This window comes from Saccopteryx bilineata, chromosome 1 (genome assembly GCF_036850765.1).
Source record: "Saccopteryx bilineata isolate mSacBil1 chromosome 1, mSacBil1_pri_phased_curated, whole genome shotgun sequence".
Classification (NCBI taxonomy): domain Eukaryota; kingdom Metazoa; phylum Chordata; class Mammalia; order Chiroptera; family Emballonuridae; genus Saccopteryx; species Saccopteryx bilineata.
In genome coordinates this window covers 126,735,704-126,754,809 of record NC_089490.1, presented here as the reverse complement: position 1 = coordinate 126,754,809, position 19,106 = coordinate 126,735,704, and the positions used below count along the sequence as shown (strand labels likewise).

At 39.6% G+C, this 19,106-nt stretch overlaps 1 protein-coding gene across 4 annotated transcripts in view; it reads left to right on the top strand.

The window, feature by feature from the left end:
• ITPR2 (inositol 1,4,5-trisphosphate receptor type 2) overlaps positions 1-19,106 on the top strand; it is a 525,086-nt gene that overhangs the window by 84,376 nt on the left and 421,604 nt on the right. The window contains exon 1 of one of the 4 annotated variants that reach the window (XM_066264983.1): positions 13,197-13,312. The exons of the other annotated variants lie outside the window; for them this stretch is intronic. The gene's annotated coding sequence lies outside the window, so the exon portion shown is untranslated. Of the gene's footprint in view, positions 1-13,196; positions 13,313-19,106 lie in introns of those variants that run through there. 4 annotated transcript variants of the gene reach the window in all.

The window sequence follows — 19,106 nt, the reverse complement described above, 5'->3', positions numbered from 1 at the left end:
ATGCAAGTTCAACCACGAAGTAGCTCATAAAGTGTATTATTAACCCAGGCTGTTGAATCAATATAGGATGGGCAAAATTCAAGGCAAATGAAGGTGTTTTTAGTTGTTTTGCTGTGCACCACATGGGAAATACTGGTTATTTTGTTGGGTTTTCATGCAGAATTTTAGGGTATTCCTCAAGTTTCACTTATGCGAAGTATTGTCCTTGTTTATGTCAGATAGAACTTCTATACCGTCTGTTCAACAGCAGGTCTAGAACTGGGCCTGAAAACATCATCAGGCAAAGCCCTTGTTCCAGTAGGGCTTACGGCAGCCCAAAAGTGTTTAAAGAATTTGAAGAAATATATATATATTTTTAGCTGTCTTCCTCATAATAGCTAAAAAAGGAAAACAATTAAAAAATTCAACAATTTAGGAATGCTTAAGTAAGCTATGAAATATCAATGCTATTAAGAAGAAATACAGTGGTACCTTGAGATACAAATTTAATTCGTTCCATAACCAAGCTCGTAAGTCAGTCAACTCGTGTATCAAACTGCCGATACTGGACCCATGCGCCAATGCGCCAACTAGCGGCAGCTTTCCGAATCACGACCCATATCTCGGAATTTCGCTCGGATCTCGAACAAAAATACGGACCGAGTCGCAGCTCGTATCTTAAAAATTCGTATGTTGGTCCGTTCATATCTCAGAGTACCACTGTATGTGTACTTTTCCATTACAGGGGTAGTCATTTCCCTACTAAAGTCCAAGCTCTGGAAACGGAGAAGATATAACTATTGGATTCATATCTTCATTCCCAGCAAATATGGTGCTTGGTACTCTAAATGTTTAATCTATGAGTGTGGAAATTTTTTTGTTATGCTTTTCTGTATATATGAAGTAGTTCATAATTAAGAAAAATGAAAAACAAAATAAAAGAATGTGTTTACCCTATATTATATACTATTTTGTTTTTTTAATAAGGAATCTAAGAAGATCTATTATTTTATGTTTTGAACTATTTTTCTTTAAGTTTTTAGTACTATGGAAATAATAAGAGTAACAAGTACTTCTTTCCATCCTCCAATGTTAGGAACAATGTGGTGAGGATTCTACTGTGTTGAGTCAGTGTCCCAATCCCCAAACCCCAATTCAAGATCCATTATCATTGCAACTGGTGGAAGGACAGATGAGATAGATGTTAGGAATATTTCACAGATGAAGCAAAAAGTCCAAAGATAAGAAAGGAAGACGGGAAAGGTACATATTAGTGGGAGCAGATGGTCTATGCTCTCCTCTTATTTGATATGGTAAATACTTCTTGTTGGAGGAGAAGAAAGGGAAGATGAAAGACAAAAGCTGCCAGTATCAGGTCAGCCTCAGCTTCCTCCTATTTGTCTACATTCGTCCCCATTTTGGGCTCTGCCATCTACCAGTGGTAAGACTTTGGGGACGTTTTCTGAGGCTTTGTGTTTAGGCTAATTCCCTTAATCTCACGGTTTAGAAGTTTTATATTCTGCTTGTTTTCACTTAGTTTTACGTTTTAAGTAATTTCCCATATTGGTACAAATTTATTATAATTATTTACCTTTTAAAATCACTATAACCTACTTAAAAAACTTTTATTGTTAAATAAAGCATATATTCAAAGGATATACTGAACCTATGTGTATGTATATAGATACATATGTGAGAGTATAAAGATATAAAGTATATGGATATAGGTACAGAACTAGTTGGGCAGACCTGCTTTTTTTTTTTTTTTTAATAAACACTTATTTTTAGAGCAGTTTTAGCTTCACAGCAAAATTAAACACATGGTACAGAGATTTCCCATAGACCATCTGCTCCCACTAATATGTAGCCTTCCCATAATCAACAATTCTCACTAGAGTGATACATTTGTTACAATTGGTGAATCTTCATACATAGACATATCATTATCACCCGAACTCCACAGTTTACACTAGGGTTTTACCATTGCTTTTGTAGATTCTGTAGGGTTTGACAAATGTTTAATGACATATATTCACTGCTACTGTATCACACAAAGTAGTTTCACTGCCCTAAAAATCATGTTTCACTTAATGTAGCTTTATAATAAATCTCAAAGTAGGGCAGCTTTTTTCTTTTTCACTGAGGACAAGTTGAAGTGGGTGGGAAATACAGATACCAAAAAAATGTTCATCTTTTGTATGAGAGAGGCTCGGTTTGAAGATTTGGCTGAAGGCACTGTGGTCAAGTGTGTTCACTAATTGTGAATCTATAATGAAGCAGGGCTCCCTACCCAGTCACAGGTAGTGTTTAGATAATCAGGTAAGCCCCTTCCCTTCCTTGTGTAAAGGCTGTGTAAATAAAAGGGTAGAATACCATAGTTTCACTATTTGAGTTGCTATCACCAGAAAAAAGCAAAGAAAACGGGTAAAAAATTCTTCACTAATAGCACTCTTAAAAAAACATGAATGCTTACCAACTTCTAAGCTTCAGAAATAGACTTACAAGTGATTAAAAAGTTCCTTTTGTGCCCCTAAATAATTGTATCTCCTTTCTTTCCCCACAAAATTAACCTTCTAGACTAAGTTTCATGTTCATCATTCCCTTTCTTTTCTTCAGTTTTATTACTTACCACATATGTATGCATCCCTAAATTAAATGTACGTGTCTGATTGTTTTCTGGGTCCATGAACTTGGATGGGAAGAACATTACATCTTTCATTTCTTTTCTGTTGGTTTCAGGAATTTCATTGTTCTCACTAATTCATTGCCTTCATCTATGAATGTTGATAGTCAACCATTATTCTGAAAAGTGTAGGCTTCACCACATTACCAAAGGCCCTTGGCATTTTTCTACCAGGGTATTTTCCTAGGAGCAGCATTGCTGGATCTCAGAGACGATGTGTTTTTACGCAATTCCGAGAAAACCAGCAGATGCTCCATCCCAGCCTTTCTCACCAGCATTCTTCGACTACCGCAGAACATAGTAAGGTGTGTGAGTTACTTTTCTCAGTTCTTTAGGATGATGCCTAACCAGTCCATTCTACGTGGGTATGAGTGAAGTTAACCCATTATATACAGTGAATTTCTCAGGGCGACTGGGCTTCCTTCTCTGCTGGAACCACAGTTTTGGCACTCGGTTCCTGGCTGAGAGCTTCTCTTTCCAACCTGGGGTGTAATGGAGTCAGGCTGATTGGTGTTTTGACCCCTGGCTGTGCTGCTTCATAGGTATGTGGTTATGAGAGGCTACTTAACCCCACTTTGTCCCAGTGCACCCTGCAAAATGGTGAGTGTTGGTCAAATGAGTTTGTAAAATATGATTTTCATGTTTGCTTGCTTATAGTTTGCATTGGGGGCTGGGCAGCGCCAGGTATATGTGGTCTGTGAAATTGCCAATTACCTTCCTGCTTGGGAAGGGCCATTGTTTTGCTAATGTTTGCTGGAGGAGAGGGTTTTTGTGCCTGAAAGTTTTGAAAAGAGAGAGAGCAGAAGGAGAAAAAGAAAGAAGCCATGTTGGCAGGGAAAGAGAGAGAAGCCATGTTCGCAGAGTGAGACCAGAGAGAATGCAGAGTGCTGAGGAAGAAACCAGTTTGTGCCGAGAAAGAGGAGGTGTGCAGATGGGGAACCAGAGCTGAGGGGCTTTGGGAACCCTACTGAGACTGGTGGGGCCTTTGATTCTAGGGGAAACCAAGGAGATTCTCCTGGTTGTGGAACCGGAGAATGTGGCAGGGCTTTGGGAGCCCTGAGTGAAAGGGAAGTGTTTTCCCTGTGTGTGCTGCTCGTCGGCTGGTGTGAGACTTTAATAAAGGAATGGCCCACCATTTTTGGCTGTACTGTTTCTTTACTGCCTGCCTTATTTTATTGAGAATCTGCATGTGCGTGGCCACAACGGTGGCGGCCTCTGGCCTTACAGATGGTGTTGTAGACATATTGGGGTTATGTGAAAGTTAAATAAAATAATTTGTGTAAAATAACTAACACAGCTATGGGCATAAGGAGGATCAGTAAGGTTTTTTTTTTTTTTTTCCTAACCATCATTCCCTAAATTATTAAGAATCAGAGATGTGGACGTTAAGATATATTTAACTGTCCCTTCTTTTTTTCCTTTCTTCCTTGAAATGCTGAGTTGTTTTTGATTTCATCATTATTTTTCCGATGCAGTTATATCAGATTCTGGTGACCTCCACATTGCTGTGACTTTCATTAGTTCAGAGTTTGTTCAGGCTTCATGGAAGAGTTAACATTAAACACTGGCAGCTCTAGAAAAGATGATGTGAAGGTCAGCCAGCTGGGTCCTGGGCTGCTCTCTCCATGCCCTGTTGCACTGTCCTTCAGTCCTGCTCCACCACCTCTAATTACTCTTTCGTCTTTGAAGTACTCTTTCTCATCTTTCATTAGGTAGTTTGTGTGTGCCAGCACATAGAGTTAGTAATCTTGTATTTAATATCTCTGAATTTGCTTGGTGTTTGCAAAGCCAGTGCAATTTCCTTGGGTAAGATATAATTTATAACCAAATGACACCTCACCATTTGAATAGCAGCTATTAAGGGAAGGCAGACAGTTATAAACTACTCTTTGTGTTCCTTTGCAAAAGAGCTATGCTGTAATGAAATGAATAATGTATTTTAGGTGGTTCCTGTGTTTGCTACTGTGGTTTATTTACATGGACTAAGGACAATAAACCCTGCTCTTTTGAATTTGTTTTCAAAATGCAAGACAACTCTCTTGTAAGAGAATTTTGAAAGAATAACTGTCTTGTTACTAAGAGAAGGAAATTCTTTCTATTTGTTTCTATAATGGCCCATCACCTACTTTTTGGGAGGAGTATTTCTTTTGAAAGGTGAGAAGTTATATTTCTGCATCATTCTTTTATTTCTAAAGTATTTATTGACACTTTTTATGTTAGGCATTTTAAAGTTTTTTAAAAAATTCCCCACTTTATTGACAAATAAAATTGTATATATTTAACATGTAACAGTGTAATGATTTGACATACATATGTGGTAAGTACTTTGATAGACACTGAAGATTTTATTGTATACTATACAGATAGTGTTTCTGCCCTCAGTGTGTGAATGGCTTGCTGTGCCCAGACCTCTGAGGAGGACTATGAATGTACAGATATGAATGTCGTCCATAGGTGATGAGTAATCTGTTGTTTGAAAAACATGGGATTTGTAAATATTTCCATTGATGGTTCCCTTGGCATTTAATAAGAGAAATTGAAATAAAATGCTGGCTAATTTCATTTTATTAATAGTGTAGTTAGACCTCAGCTCTTGAGTTCAGCTAAGAAAGAATTCAGAGCTGAGAACTCTATTGCAGGAGAAAGTTTATTTGGAGTGGGAAAGTCACAGAGGCAGAAGCAGTGAGCAGCTGGGCTGTGTGGGCTCAGGAAACAAGTTACAGAACCAAAAGGAGGGCCCACGGAGCTCAGGAGAGAGAAAGCAAAGATAATGCGCCTGAGGAGAGAAGAGGGAGAAAGGCGCTAGTGTGCTCTAGAAAGGGAACGCGCCTGAGGAAAGGAGGGATTGGGGAAGGACGCAGGCATGCTCTCTAAAGAGAGAAAGAGCATCGACTGGATTTTTTTCATCTTAAGGGTTTTCATCTGTTTTCCAAAGGTGGGGATTTTAGGAGAGGTCTCAGGTGAGGATCTCAATGCAATATTCATCAGCTTTCTAGTTTGTGTGTCCTTTTAGGGTCATGGTCTTTACTGATTGGTTGGCACTGGGAGAGGTGGTCATTTGTTATTACATCTGGTCCTGATGCCAGCATCCTGGTTTTGCTGCTCTTAGGGACCGGGAGGTGAAGCACAACTGAGACCTAGATTTTATCGCTAGTCTGACCAGAACTCTGTGTCTGTGGTCAACAGACCCAAAGCTTTGTTCCTAATATTATTTGATGTGGGTCAGAACCTCATTGTCCTGGGGGCTTAATGCTTAAGGGAGTGGTCATGCAAGGACTTGTATGGAAGTTGTATGAGGCTATTTTCTGGCCCATTGTTCTTCTTCTAAGGGGGTTGAAACTTCACGCCTAGCAACATGCCAGGGGAGTAAAGGTCACCCTGGGGGCAGGTCCTAGCCTATAATACTTGTTTTCTGAGTTTTGCCTATGCTTGGCACCTGGGACTTTCTGCCTTGGTGACATTCTATACCTGGCCTATTATTCCTGCTCTGCTCATGCCTGTCTAAGTACCTGCTCTATCAATCTGACCTAAGAAGAATATAGAAAATCCTTCTTTCCACCCATTTGTCCAGTTCAAAAGGAGGAGTTATGGACTCTTGAGAGATGGGCATGTAGGTTGCAGCTGGCGAAACAACCATAGTAGAAATTGAAACTTAGTAGGACAGTCTGGCTACTGGATCAGCTCTCATGTCATATCTGGAGCTTCTCTTTCAGTGTCTGATTTGTGAAGGTGTGGACATCCTTTTTTTCTAATAAGAAGTTTTATACACTGGACTTGTGTCTTTAATAGAAATGTTAGAAAGTTGAAAATTTTCAGAGCCATTATGGCTAGAAGGGCTGTGTTTATAGGGAAAGCTAGTGTTAATGCAGGGAATCCTTCTGTTTCTCTCCAAGGGCTATTGATTTGACAAAGGTAACCAATTGCTCTGCAACAGATGCTCAGAAGGGGGAAGAAACTAACACTGGCAGTCGTTTGTTAGGGACTAGGTAGTATTTTATTATTTCTAATTTTTTCTTTAAAGAGAAAGACAGGAAGGGAGAGAGATGAGAAGCATCAACTAGTAGTTGTGTTACTTTTAGTTTATTGATTGCTTCTCCTATGTGCCTTGACCAGGGGGATTCAGCTGAGCCAGTGATCCCTGACTTAAGCCAGCAACCTTAGGCTCAAGACAGTGACCTTTGGGCTCAAGCCAGCGACCATGGGATCATGTCGATGATTCCACTCTCAAGCCAGTGACCCCGTGCTCTCGCTGATGAACTTGCACTCAAGACGGATGAGCCTGTGCTCAAGCTGGTGACCTCAGGGATTTGAACCCTGGACCTTAGTGTCCCGTGTTGATATTCTATCCAATGTGCCACTACTAGTCAGGCTTTATTTTTAATTTTCATGGTCGAATAATCTTTTAAAACTGAGAAGAGGAGACGATGTATATTATATGGATACTTACATATACTTTTATATACTATGTCGAGTGAAAGAAGAAAGAAGATTAGAAATGAGGGGTGGTGAAGAGTGAGAAAGGTGGAAAGAGGGAATGAGAAAGAGATGGGTTCTCTGTGGCCTAAGAGACAGAGATGGAAAAGGGAGCCAATGTAGGGGGAAAAGGAGGCAGGAAGAGAGGTAGACTTTTAATTTGGGAAAGTTTTCTTCGGAATCAAATTGTAGTTAACTATTATATGTTGGCTTTAGGACCTTTAAAACTTCTAGTATGAGATTTTGCTATTGACATTTCAAGCACAGTTGATTTCAGTTGATGGGAATTTATTGTTGGGACATCTAGAAACGCCAGGGATATGAATCAGTCTTGGTCACCACAACATCCTGGCTGCAACACGGACTCTAGCAGTTGGAGCTCAGTCCTGGTGATGCTACAGTGACTGTAGGAACTGCCGTCTCAGAAGTGGGCATCCATTGTGCTCAGCTCTAGGGCAGTGCAGTGGTCTTTCAACTTTTTGATCATACGCCCCTTCAGAAAAAAAATAGTAAGCATTATAGATACACACTTACTTATAAATTATACCTATGTATTACTGTAATTCTGAATTCTGTACAATCTTGAATATATACAATTTATAAATAGAAGTTAAAAGTAAATATAAATTTAATTTCTTGCATGTTCTTCCGTACCTACTGGGCACACCCTTGGAATGTGCACACCTTTGTGGAACCTGTTGCCCGCATTTTTTTTTGTTGTTGCCATTATGATGACTCAGCTGTTTTCATTGCCTGGGTGGTGTTAACTAGCTGCATGATCTTGGGCAGATGTCTTCACTTAATTTATTTGTAAAGTGGGGATGGCGAGCAATTATAGCTACCTCATAGAATTGCTTTGGATGTTCAGTGCAACAAGACATCTCAAGTTGTTAGCACAGTGTCTGAAATGTTAGCTACTTTTCCTAACACCATGGAAGAGTTTCTCTCCATTCCACTTTGTCTCACCTTTTCTGTTCACTCATAATACCTCCTTCTTTTTCTTCTGCCTTAAGATTTTTTTTTAAATTGGTTTCACTCCATTTTTTTCTGGCTTTCTTCCTAAGTCTCATATACAGAGAGAGGATCTGTTTGGGCTAATTGTTTGTAACTGTATGTTCCATTTTGCTTGGAACGATCCTGGTTTTCACTTATTGCCAGTGTAATTACAGTGGTTCTCTTAACTTTTAGAGATGTCCTGGATTTGAAATAAAGGGCATGGTGACCTTATTAATCAGCCACCATCAAGTATAGAGGACCTCTGTAGGGCAGAGCTCTTGAACAAAGGCCATCTCCTTGACATTGCACATCTTAGATTCAGTTATTTTGAGATGAGGTGTTAATCTTGAGTTTACCCTAGCTGTTACCAGAAGGAGGGGTCAAATGATTTACTATCTACAAGGAAATAATAAGGACAAGGGTGAGTGTGGCATGCCTTCAGAGAGATGTCTAGTGTAAGAGGTAACAATAAATGCATAGAATATAATATTACTTAGTGGAAGGGCTGGGCAGTTGGAGTCCATAGCTGTGGTAACTGTCTACTCAGATTACAAAGTGAAAATCAAGAATTTATTGGGTATTGAACTTGGAAATCTAAATCTGTGACCTGAAGCTCAATATCAAGGTGAATAATTTCCAAATTGAGAAAAAGTTCTTTTGATTCAAAATGAAATGTGCTGCTATTATATAAAGTTACATTAATATTCATAGTAGGAGTTAGAAGCACGACTTCTTGTTTTTCACTTGATTCTCTAGTGGGACCAAAATAGTTTGTTTTCCTAATGGTTTACTCAAGACTGTTGTTCTTTGTCTTGTTAGATTTTTCAGTTCTGGCTCTATGCTTTCTACCTGTTGGTCATTCAGCAAATATTAATAACAGCTGTGAAGGTTATTCTAACAGTGCCAGGGGGAAAAAGCTATCTGTGATTAGTAAAACATGCATGCCTTGTTCAATTTCAAATGATTCATAGTATTTAAAATGACTAATTGATGCAGGAAGTCTATTAGATAGAGGACATCCGTCATAATAAAGGAAATTGATTTTTGGTGTTTATTCCTACTTTTATGACATCTGTGGAAATTGATAACATAAGAAGCTAAGGGACTAGTTAACGTTTGCATTGCCTGAGATCTGTAGGCTTGTATTCTATAAGAAATGTATTTGGTGGTAATCTTTACAGATGAACTGTTACAATTTTGGCACCATACTTGAAAACAAGGGTCTTTGTTTCTTCTTACAGAATCAAGGGCAGGTGGTGAATATATCATAGTAGGACATATTGGTATTTCATTGTTTCCCAATTCAAAAGACTGAATTATTCAGATGAATAAAAAAAAAGAGAGATGGGTTTGGCACAGGAAATTTTTAAAAATTTTTGTCTAGAACAAAATCTGTTGAGGAATAATGACAAAGGTAAATGAATTAATGACATGGGATAGGTGACATGCTGGTGGACACTCAAAATGAAGTAAATAAATTTGCATTTGATGCAGAAGAAGTTTTGAACTGCATGATCTGTTGAAAGCTGTATTGAAGAAACTGACCCCAGGGGTCTTGAGACTTGAGTTAGAAGGAGAGATAGGAGTGATGGAGATCAAGCAAGGACAAGGGACAGCTGTCCTGTGAGAAGTGGTGAGTGATGTGCTTTGGCAAAATTTAGCAGATGGAGAATGGTGGCTGTAAAAGAGAAAAAGAGATATATCAAAATAAACTCATGGAATTTAATTAGACAAAACTTTATAATATTTGAGCGAGTAGTGTAAAGAAGAGAGAAACTGAAGGTATTTTAAGCAGACATTGGGTTTGAACTATATGAAATTACCAGTATTTTATTTTGTAAATCTACACAAGTGGTAGTTTTATATGGTTCTTTGTAATACATACCTGTCAGAGATGGCTACTCTCAGAAACAGATAATGTCATCAATGAGAAAGTGAGAATTGTAGGGGTAGCAGTACTAACAATCAAGTGGGGACCAAGGTTTTAGGTGAGAGGTATTTTCAGAGCTGAAAGCGCAGTTCATTGTAAAACTGAGAACACAATGAGTGAATGAATGGATAAATGAATGAGTAAATAAATAAAGGCAAATGTCATGAATTATTTTTTCTTTGTAATTTTAAACATGTACATTTTTATGTACTCACTGAAAGTTCAGATATAATCACATGGTCTTTGAAACATAAGTAGTGCTTAACCCATGTAGAGAAACTTTGGAAAACTGATTACCTTTTCAGACAGTTTGGCCCTGACCTGAGCAATTGCTCGGTTTTGAATTATTGGATATTTATCACACAAAGTGTTTTTGTGTATTTGAAAGGGAATCTGGAAGCATACTTTTCTCAATTTTATAGTCTTTCTTATGTAGCTACTAAGAGAATTAGACTCAAGTTAATTAAGAGTCCAAACAAAACAACTCATACACAATAACTGATAAGAGAACACTTGATATCTTTGGAGAAAAAGGCAGGTGCACTGTTTTGAAATACCCAATTTTTCTGAATTACCTGGAGAAACCTCTTATTTTTCTTTGTGTGGATCTTAGTGGTGAGTACTATATGAATTAGTTCTGAATGGCCCTCATGTGCTTCAGTAAGAAAAAAGATTGTGATGCTCTCAGCAAGCCGGGGGAGGTGGGAGTCTCTAAAATCTCCCACTGACTCTTGACATAGACGTAAGTTACTGGACCAGGTCTCGGAGGAGGCGTGCCACAAGAAGTGGGATCAAGCAGCATGCAAGGAAGGTTGTTTACATGTTTTAGAGCAGCCCATTGTCAGGTTGTTTCTGCTCATTTTCTATTCAAACTCACGTCCAGTGCTTCCTGAATAGCACAGAACACACTGGCCCTGTCCTCTCTAGCTCAGCGTGTGTGGGACAGGGCGAAGCAGAATGGGCTCATTCTCCAGGTTCCCTGCATTTGCATGCATATTTTATTGGGTCCGCAAAGAAGCTGCTCAAGAAGACCATACAAGAACGTGCGCGCGTGCACACACACGTGTGTGTGTGTGTGTGTGTGTGTGTGTGTAGGAATATTACATTTTGAGCTGTTTGTGCTCATTAGGGTCAGTGGGGAGAGAGAGAGGTTTCATGTTACATCCCACCCTGTGCCCCCCTTCCCCAGTTACATACTGTTGGGTTATACAAAAGAAATTTAAAACTCAATCTCTAAATTTGAGGGAGTTGGAGATAAGTTGGGAAGATAAGCATATATGCATAAAATAATTAAAGAATAACCAAAACAATTTGTAATCATTGTTGGAGAGTAAGTATTGTAGGGGTCGGAGAAGGGTTTTTTTGGGGGGAGGAAGGTGAGCAGATATAGTCAAGGAAGGCTTCTTGGAAGGATGATGTTTATGTTTTAGAGTTAAGTTCAATTATATTGGCGTTGATTGAATATATATTGTGCTACTCTCTGTTCTCAGTAAGGGGACTAAAATTTGAGTTATTTTGTAAGAAACCACATTGGCGTCATTCTTTTTGTATAGGTTAAGTAGAGCCACCTAAGAGCTTTTTGGTAACTGTTCCACAAAACAACATTGTGACCACCACAGTTTTTTCCTTCTCTTTCCAAAGCCAATGATTTTCTAATGTTTGCTTGGTTACATTGTGGGTTTCTCATAGACTTCCATACCTTCTGTCCATGAGGATTTTGTTAAGGAAAGTCTCCTCCTTTCTTGGGGTAGTGGTTCTGGGAAGGATGGAGGGGTGCTTCTTGAAATTGCATGAGTCAGCATGCTCAGTAGCAATTGTTCTAACAAGCCATTAGTTCCAGTTTGCAGTTTTAGCTATCAAAAAATCATTCGGCACCATTAACCAGATTGTGAACAGTCTCTCAAATTAGTGCTTCAAAGAAACTTTCATGTCTGTGGTACAGAGGGTTGGTTACATTGTTGGCCTGGATCCATTCACATGGAGTGGGAACATCACAATGTGTCATCATTAGAAGTGCAGTCCAAACTGCTCATCAGTTGAACCAGCTCCTGTTTAATGAAGTCGCATCTGCTTGATGTCTGTGTTTGTTAAAGGGTGAAAGGAAAAAAGCAGCAGACCTCCTTTATATTCCCAGGTTTTCATCTAGCAGGCCGGAGCGCAGGGTCTGGTGTTTGTCATTCCCGGTGACATCAAAGTCCTCCTGTTCTGGCAAGCCCTTGATAATCTGTTCACAGGATAGGCCTCTTTTGACCCTTGAGAACATTTGTAAAGTTGCTGCCTGGGAAATCTTTCTCACTTTTGCAAGACATGGTCTCTGAAAAAAGTGGCACCTAACCATCATTTGCCTGATTTTTACCAGAAAGCTCCTGACAGTATAAATGAGTAACATTTTTCCTGCAATAGTATTGTCCTCAATACTCACGTTTTCCATGTAAAAGATCATACTGACCACTTTCTCCAAAGGCCCCGGAGATGGTCAGACAATCAAGAAAGAGAGCAATCTTTTTGATTATTGGTTTTTGATTGACTTTCTAGGCTTATCACAAAACCTGGTAAATTGCAGGTTCTGTGTATTTCCTGTTAATGGTCAAAAAAATTCCATCCTTAGGATAAACAAAATGCATAATGTATTGAAGGTCGTGGAATTTTATTCAACATCCAGGAATTACTATAACATATTTATTTATCTCACTCATTTATGGGTGCCTATTTGTTCACTCAGGAAACATTTACTGAGTACCTACTAAGAGCCAGGCATTTATCAGATAGTGACATACTTTGAAGAAAAATAAAGCAGGGTCACAAGGTGTGCTGGCTGGCAAGGAGTTGCTTTCTCACAGTGCCAGGGAAGGCCCCACTGGTGTTTGCATGGAGGCCTCAAGTAGGAGAGGGAGTCTGACTATGCAGAAATCGTGGGAAAAAGGAAAAGGCAAGAGGATCACCAAGGTCAAAGGTCCTGATATAGGGTGAAGCGTACTACCAAGCAAGTGGGCTGGGTGGGTGGAGCTAGTGAATGGCCTGCGGGTAGCAGGTGAGCTCAGGCGGGTCCTTGGGGGGTGATGGAGGAGGAGAGCCATTGGAGGGTTTGAGCAGAGGCTGACAGGACTTGACTCACCTTTGAGCAGCTCCCTGCCCCCTTCTGTGAAGAATCTGCTGTCAGAGGGAGAGGGGAAGACACAGGGAGGTTGTTTAGATGCTCCTTCTGTCTCCAGGGGAGAAATTGTGGTTATTTGGATCACGTCCATGAGCTGGTAAGAAATCAGATTTTAATGGTAGAGCCGATAGGGGTTTTATTATTTTGGACATGAGATAAAAGAAGTAGGAGTCAAGAATGGATCTAGGATTTTTAATCCAGGCAACTGGCAAGATGAAGTTACTTCACTGAACACGTACTGTGTGCTAGATAATATTCTGTAGGGTTTACCTGGCCATAGTGTTATGAATTGTCACAAGGATATAAAGTACAGCATAGGAAATATAGTCAATAATATTGTAATTATTATGAATGGTGCCAGGTAGATACTTGAATGTAAGCTGTAATTGAAAAATAAAATTATAAGGTGATCAGAGTAAGAAAAATGTATTGTACATATGCTTTTTAAAATTAAGATTTTTATTGAGATACAATGCCTTAAAATTCACCCTTTAAAGTGCATAATTCAGTGGTTATTAATGTATTCAAAAGTTTGTGTAATTGTTGCCACTCTAATTTCAGAACCCCCAAAATATACTTTTGGGGGTAATGTCATTACCCCCAAAAGATATAGCCGTTGGCCGTCACTCCTCATTCCCTTCCTCCTTCTACTGCAGGCAACCACTAATCCACTTTTTACCCCTATGGATTTGCGTATTCTCGACATTTCATATAAATGGAAACATACAAGCTTTTGTGACTAGCTTCTGGCACTTAACATAATGACATAATGTTTTCAAGGTTTATCCATGTCATATCATGAATCAGTAACTTTACTTTTTATGGCTGAATAACATTCTACAGTGTGGATATACCATGTTTGTTATTTATCTTCATTTGAAAGAGATTCCGGTTGTTTCCCATTTTTGGCTATTATGAATAATGTAATATACATTTATATACAGGTTTCTGTGTGGACGTTATGTTTTAAATTCTCTTGGATGGCAAGGAGTTGCTTTTTCACAATGCTATACACCTAGAGTGCAAAGTGCATATTCTTTTGTGGCTGGTTTCTTTTGTTCAACATTACGTCTGTGTAGTTCATTGATGTTGCAGTAGCAGCAATTTATTCTTTTTCATTACTTTTTAGAATTCCTTTCTGTGGACACAACATGGTTTATCCATTCTCTGATTAATGGACAGTTTGTGACTATGATGAATAACACTGCTTTGAACATTCTTTACATGTCTTTTGCCGGGCAAAAGACCTCATTTCACTTGGGCAAATACACAGAAGTGGGATTGCTGTGTTGTTTTCTTTTCCTTCATCTGTCTTTCCATGTCATGTCATGCAAACATGTTTGTTCATGTTGTTGTTGGGCACTCCCTGGGCTCCCTGCAGACCTGCTCTCAGAGTTCTTCCCTGCCTGGGCATACAGTTCAGATTGACTGGTCTGTTTCTTTTTTCTTTTTCTGAAGTGAGAAGTGGGGAGGTAGATAGGATCCCTCATGTGCCTGACTAGGATCCACCCAGCATGCCCACCAGGGGGCTATGCTCTGCCCATCCAGGGTGTAGCTTATTTGCAACCGGAGCCATTCTAGTGCCTAAGGCTGAGGCCATGGAGCCATCCTCAGTGCCCGGGACGACTTGCTCCAATGGAGCCTTGGCTGCTGGAGGGGAAGAGAGAGATGGAGAGAAGGGAGAGCAGGAGGGGGTGGAGAAGCAAATGGGCACTTCTCCTGTATGCCCTGGCCGGGAATCGAACCCGGAACTTCCACACACCGGGCCGATGCTCTACCACTGAGCCAACCATGTAGGGCCTGTTTCTTTTAATGCATCTTATAACAATTTCTCCTTCCTTATGTACTTTTTCTTCCATTGATTAACCAAGGCAAATTTAGCTCAGGCTGCCTACAACTCACTGGGTTTGTATAGTTACCAGCTTGAGAGCCTCGGATAATTATAATGGTACACTCCTTTATACTAGTGTTCTACGGGTTTTTGAAAGGTATCTCAGAATCTAATAAAAGTTCTAGGCCAACTGATAGAAAATGCACCTGCAAACACACACACACACACGCACACACACACAATTTTTCTAACATTTTTTGGGAAAATTGTGGACCTGTATGGTTTCCAGATTAAGAACTTTCTCTCTCTCTCTCTCTCTCTCTCTCTCTCTCACACGACAGAGACAGAGAGGCAGATAGAAACAGACAGACAGGAGGGGAGAGAGATGAGAAGCATCAATTCTTTCTTGTAGCACCTTAGTTGTTCATTGATTATTTTCTCATATGTGCCTCAACCTGGGGGCTACAGCAGACTAAGTGACCCCTTGCTCAAGCCAAGTGACTTTGGTCTCATGCCAGTGACCATGGGGTCGTGTCTATGATCCCACGCTCAAGCCAGCAACTCTGCGCTCAAGCTGGTGAGCCTGCGCTCAAGCCAGCGACCTTGAGATTTTGATCCTGGGTTCTCTGCCTCTCAGTCTGACGCTCTGTCCACTGTGCCACCACCTGGTCAGGCAAGAAGCTTCTCTCTTTTGTAATGCTTAAAAGAACCCTAATACTCTTCAGTCTTCCTCTGATTCTTTAATATCTTCTAATCCAAGCCGTCACTCTCAACTGATGTAGACACATGAACTACTGTGTAGGCACGGACATGAAACTGGGTAATGCAGAGATCCTGACCTAGCTGGCAGAAGAGGTGAGCATAACTAGCACGTCCAGCATTTGAAAAAGTCATTGTAATTGTGGGCTCCTCATTCTTTTTAGTTCTGCTAGCATTTGAGAACTTTTCTGATTTTATCCTTCATTGTTCCTGTTAAGCTGTCTTACTGGAGATAAAAGGGAATACATGGCAGTTGAGCCGGAACCCTCCCAGGCTCAGAGGCCTCGCCTGTGCTGCGGGGACAGCTGGTCTGCGAGTGGGATGTTCACGCCCTCACAAGTCTCCTCCCTCACCAGGAGCCCTGCCCTCCTCCACCCTGTTGAGTTCCCTGTCGCACATTTTCTTAATGGGTGAATAATTGGGTGCTACTCAGTCACCAAGTTCCACAGAAAGAACATGTGTGGACTAAATGAAATAGACAATTAAACAGTACACAAGAAATTAGATCCTTTTCTTGGATAAATGAATTTTTTTTTGTTTAAAAATCCATTGGTTTAATAGTTTTACAAAAGTAATAAAAAATAATACAAAGTGAAAATTATTTCCCTCCTCTAGAGTTCTTTTATTTAAGAATATATATGGGAAACCACTGATTCATAAAGAAGTAAGCAATTGAGGGCCATATACAAATATAGTAATACATTTTTAGTTTTATTGTATAATGATTTACATACAACAGCATTCACTCACCTTAAGTGCTGAGTTCAGTGAGTGTTGGTAAGTGTATACAGTTGTGCAATACCACATCATACTTCCATTACTCAAAAAAGTTTCTTCTTGCCCCTTTGCTGTCAATTCATTTGGGGGGTGGGTGGAGAGAGAGACAGAGAGAGGGACAGACAGATAGGGCCAGAGAGATAGGAAAGGAGAGAGATGAGAAGCATCAGTTCTTCCTTACGGCACCTTAGTTCATTGATTGCTTTCTCATATGTGCCTTGACCTGGGGGCTACAGCAGAGTGAGTGACCCCTTGCTCAAGCCAGCAACCTTGGACTTCAAGCCAGCGACCATGGGGTCATGTTTATGATCCGACACTCAAGCCAGTGACCCTGCGCTCAAGCTGGTGAGTTCATGCTCAAGCTGGATGAGTATGCTCAAGTGGATGACTTTGGGGTTTTGAACCTGGGTCCTCTGTGTCCCAGTCTAACACTCTATCCACTGCACCACTGCCTAGTCAGACTTGCTGTCAATTCTTGTTCCCACCTCACTTCCAGGCAACCCCTGATTTTCTTTTGGATGATATAGTTTTATCTTTTACAGAATTTTGTGTAAATGACATCACATAATATATAGTTTTTTGTGTCTGGCTTCTTTCACTTAGTATGGTGTTTTTGAGATTCATCCATGCAGTATTCTATTGTTCAGACATACTAGCACATTTGGAGTTGGGGTTTCCTCCTCTCCCTTCACCTTTTTGACTGTTACAAATAATGCTGATAGGCACTTCTGCATACAGGCTTTGTGTGGACATATGTTTTCATTCTCTTGAGTAGACACCTTGGGATGGAATTGCTGGATTATATATTAAGTATATGTTTAACTTTTCAGAAATTACCAAAACATTTTAAAGTAGCTGAACCACTTTGCATTTATACAATGAATGAATGTCTAAATGTATGTATGTACCATATATGAAAGTTCCAGTTGCTGCACAGCTCACCAACATGTGATACTGTTATTCTTCCTAATTACTGCCTTTCTGGTGGGTGGGTAGAGGATGTAATTATGTTCTTAATTTACATTTCCCTAATGACCAATAATGTTGAGTATCATTTCATGTGCTTGTTGGCCTTCCATGTGTTTTCTTTGTGATGTGTCTGTTCATATCTTTTTTTTGGGTTGCGTGTATTATTTAATTGCTTTGTGAGAGTACTTTTAATATTCCGGATTTATGTCTTCTGTTAGATATGTTTTGCTTTTGCAACTTAATTTTAAGTGGAGTTTTGATAAGGAAATGTCCTAATCATCTATATTTTTATTTGAAATAAAAAAGATAGAACCTATCCAAAGAAAATAATAATACATTTTAAGCACAGTTTTATATGGGTAAGAAAGGAAAAAAGATTCGGAAAAGAGATAAAGTAAATACTGGAGAAAGAGTGAACTAAGAGAAGTTAAAAGGAAGAAAATGATTAGGAAAACAGAAAGAAGGAAATAAAAGAAAAAAGAGTGAGACCTGAACATTGTGTCCTCTTTCACTCACAAAAGTGTCCTGTTTTGGACGATGAAGCATATGATCACCCCAGTTATAACAAATAAACAGCGATGGGGGAGCTGAAAAACCGATGCAGCCATTTTAGCCTGATTAAGAATGGAGTTTTGACCAGAGGAAGAGAACATCAAACAAATTTAAAGTTATGGAGGAATGGAGGAAGAGAACATCAAACAAATTTAAAGTTATGAGGAAGAGAACATCAAACAAATTTAAAGTTATGGAGGAAAAAAAAGAATAAATTAGGAAGAAGACAAAATATTTAGGGAGAAGAAAATGTCACAACTGTGTCCTATTTTCCAGGTCCTGTGGTCGTCATCAGTTCCTGTTATCTTATGTCTCAGTTCCCTGCTTTCCATGTCCAGCCTGCTTTCTGGGAGTCCTACTTTTCCTCCCAATTCGCAGTTATCCAATACATCACTGCTCTGCCTTTCAGACTACAGAGTAGCTGGGTTGTGTGCGTCCTTCTGTCTTTACAGCCTCACAGTACAGACTTTTGAAGTTGGTTGGGTTTGAATCCTAGCTCTGCCACTTGGTAACGCTGACCCTGTGCAGAACCTAAACTTCAAGCTCTAGCTTCACCATCCATAAAATGGGAATAGTAATAGTATCTGTCTCATAGTTTTCTAGGAAAATTGAAGAATTCATGTGAAATTCTTATCATGGTGCTCCGACCATTCAGCTTTAGCTGCTGTTAGTGTGTCTGTGTGTGAATGTGTGTCTCTATGTCTAGTGGGGGGGAGATGTTTCTTGTTTATCATTTCTTTTACCTTTGATTTTCTGTTCATTTTCTTTTAATCTGAAAGTATCTTACCAAATCAAAATACTCTCTGAGATATAAACACAACTGTATGTGTTCATCTGGAATGTAAAGTTGGAAGTAATAATAACGAATATTTATGGAGTGTTTTTTTTTTTTTTGTATTTTTCTGAAGTTGGAAACGGGGAGGCATACAGACTCCCGCATGCGCCCAACTGGGATCCATCCGGCACACCCACCAGGGGGCAATGCTCTGCCCATCTGGGGCGT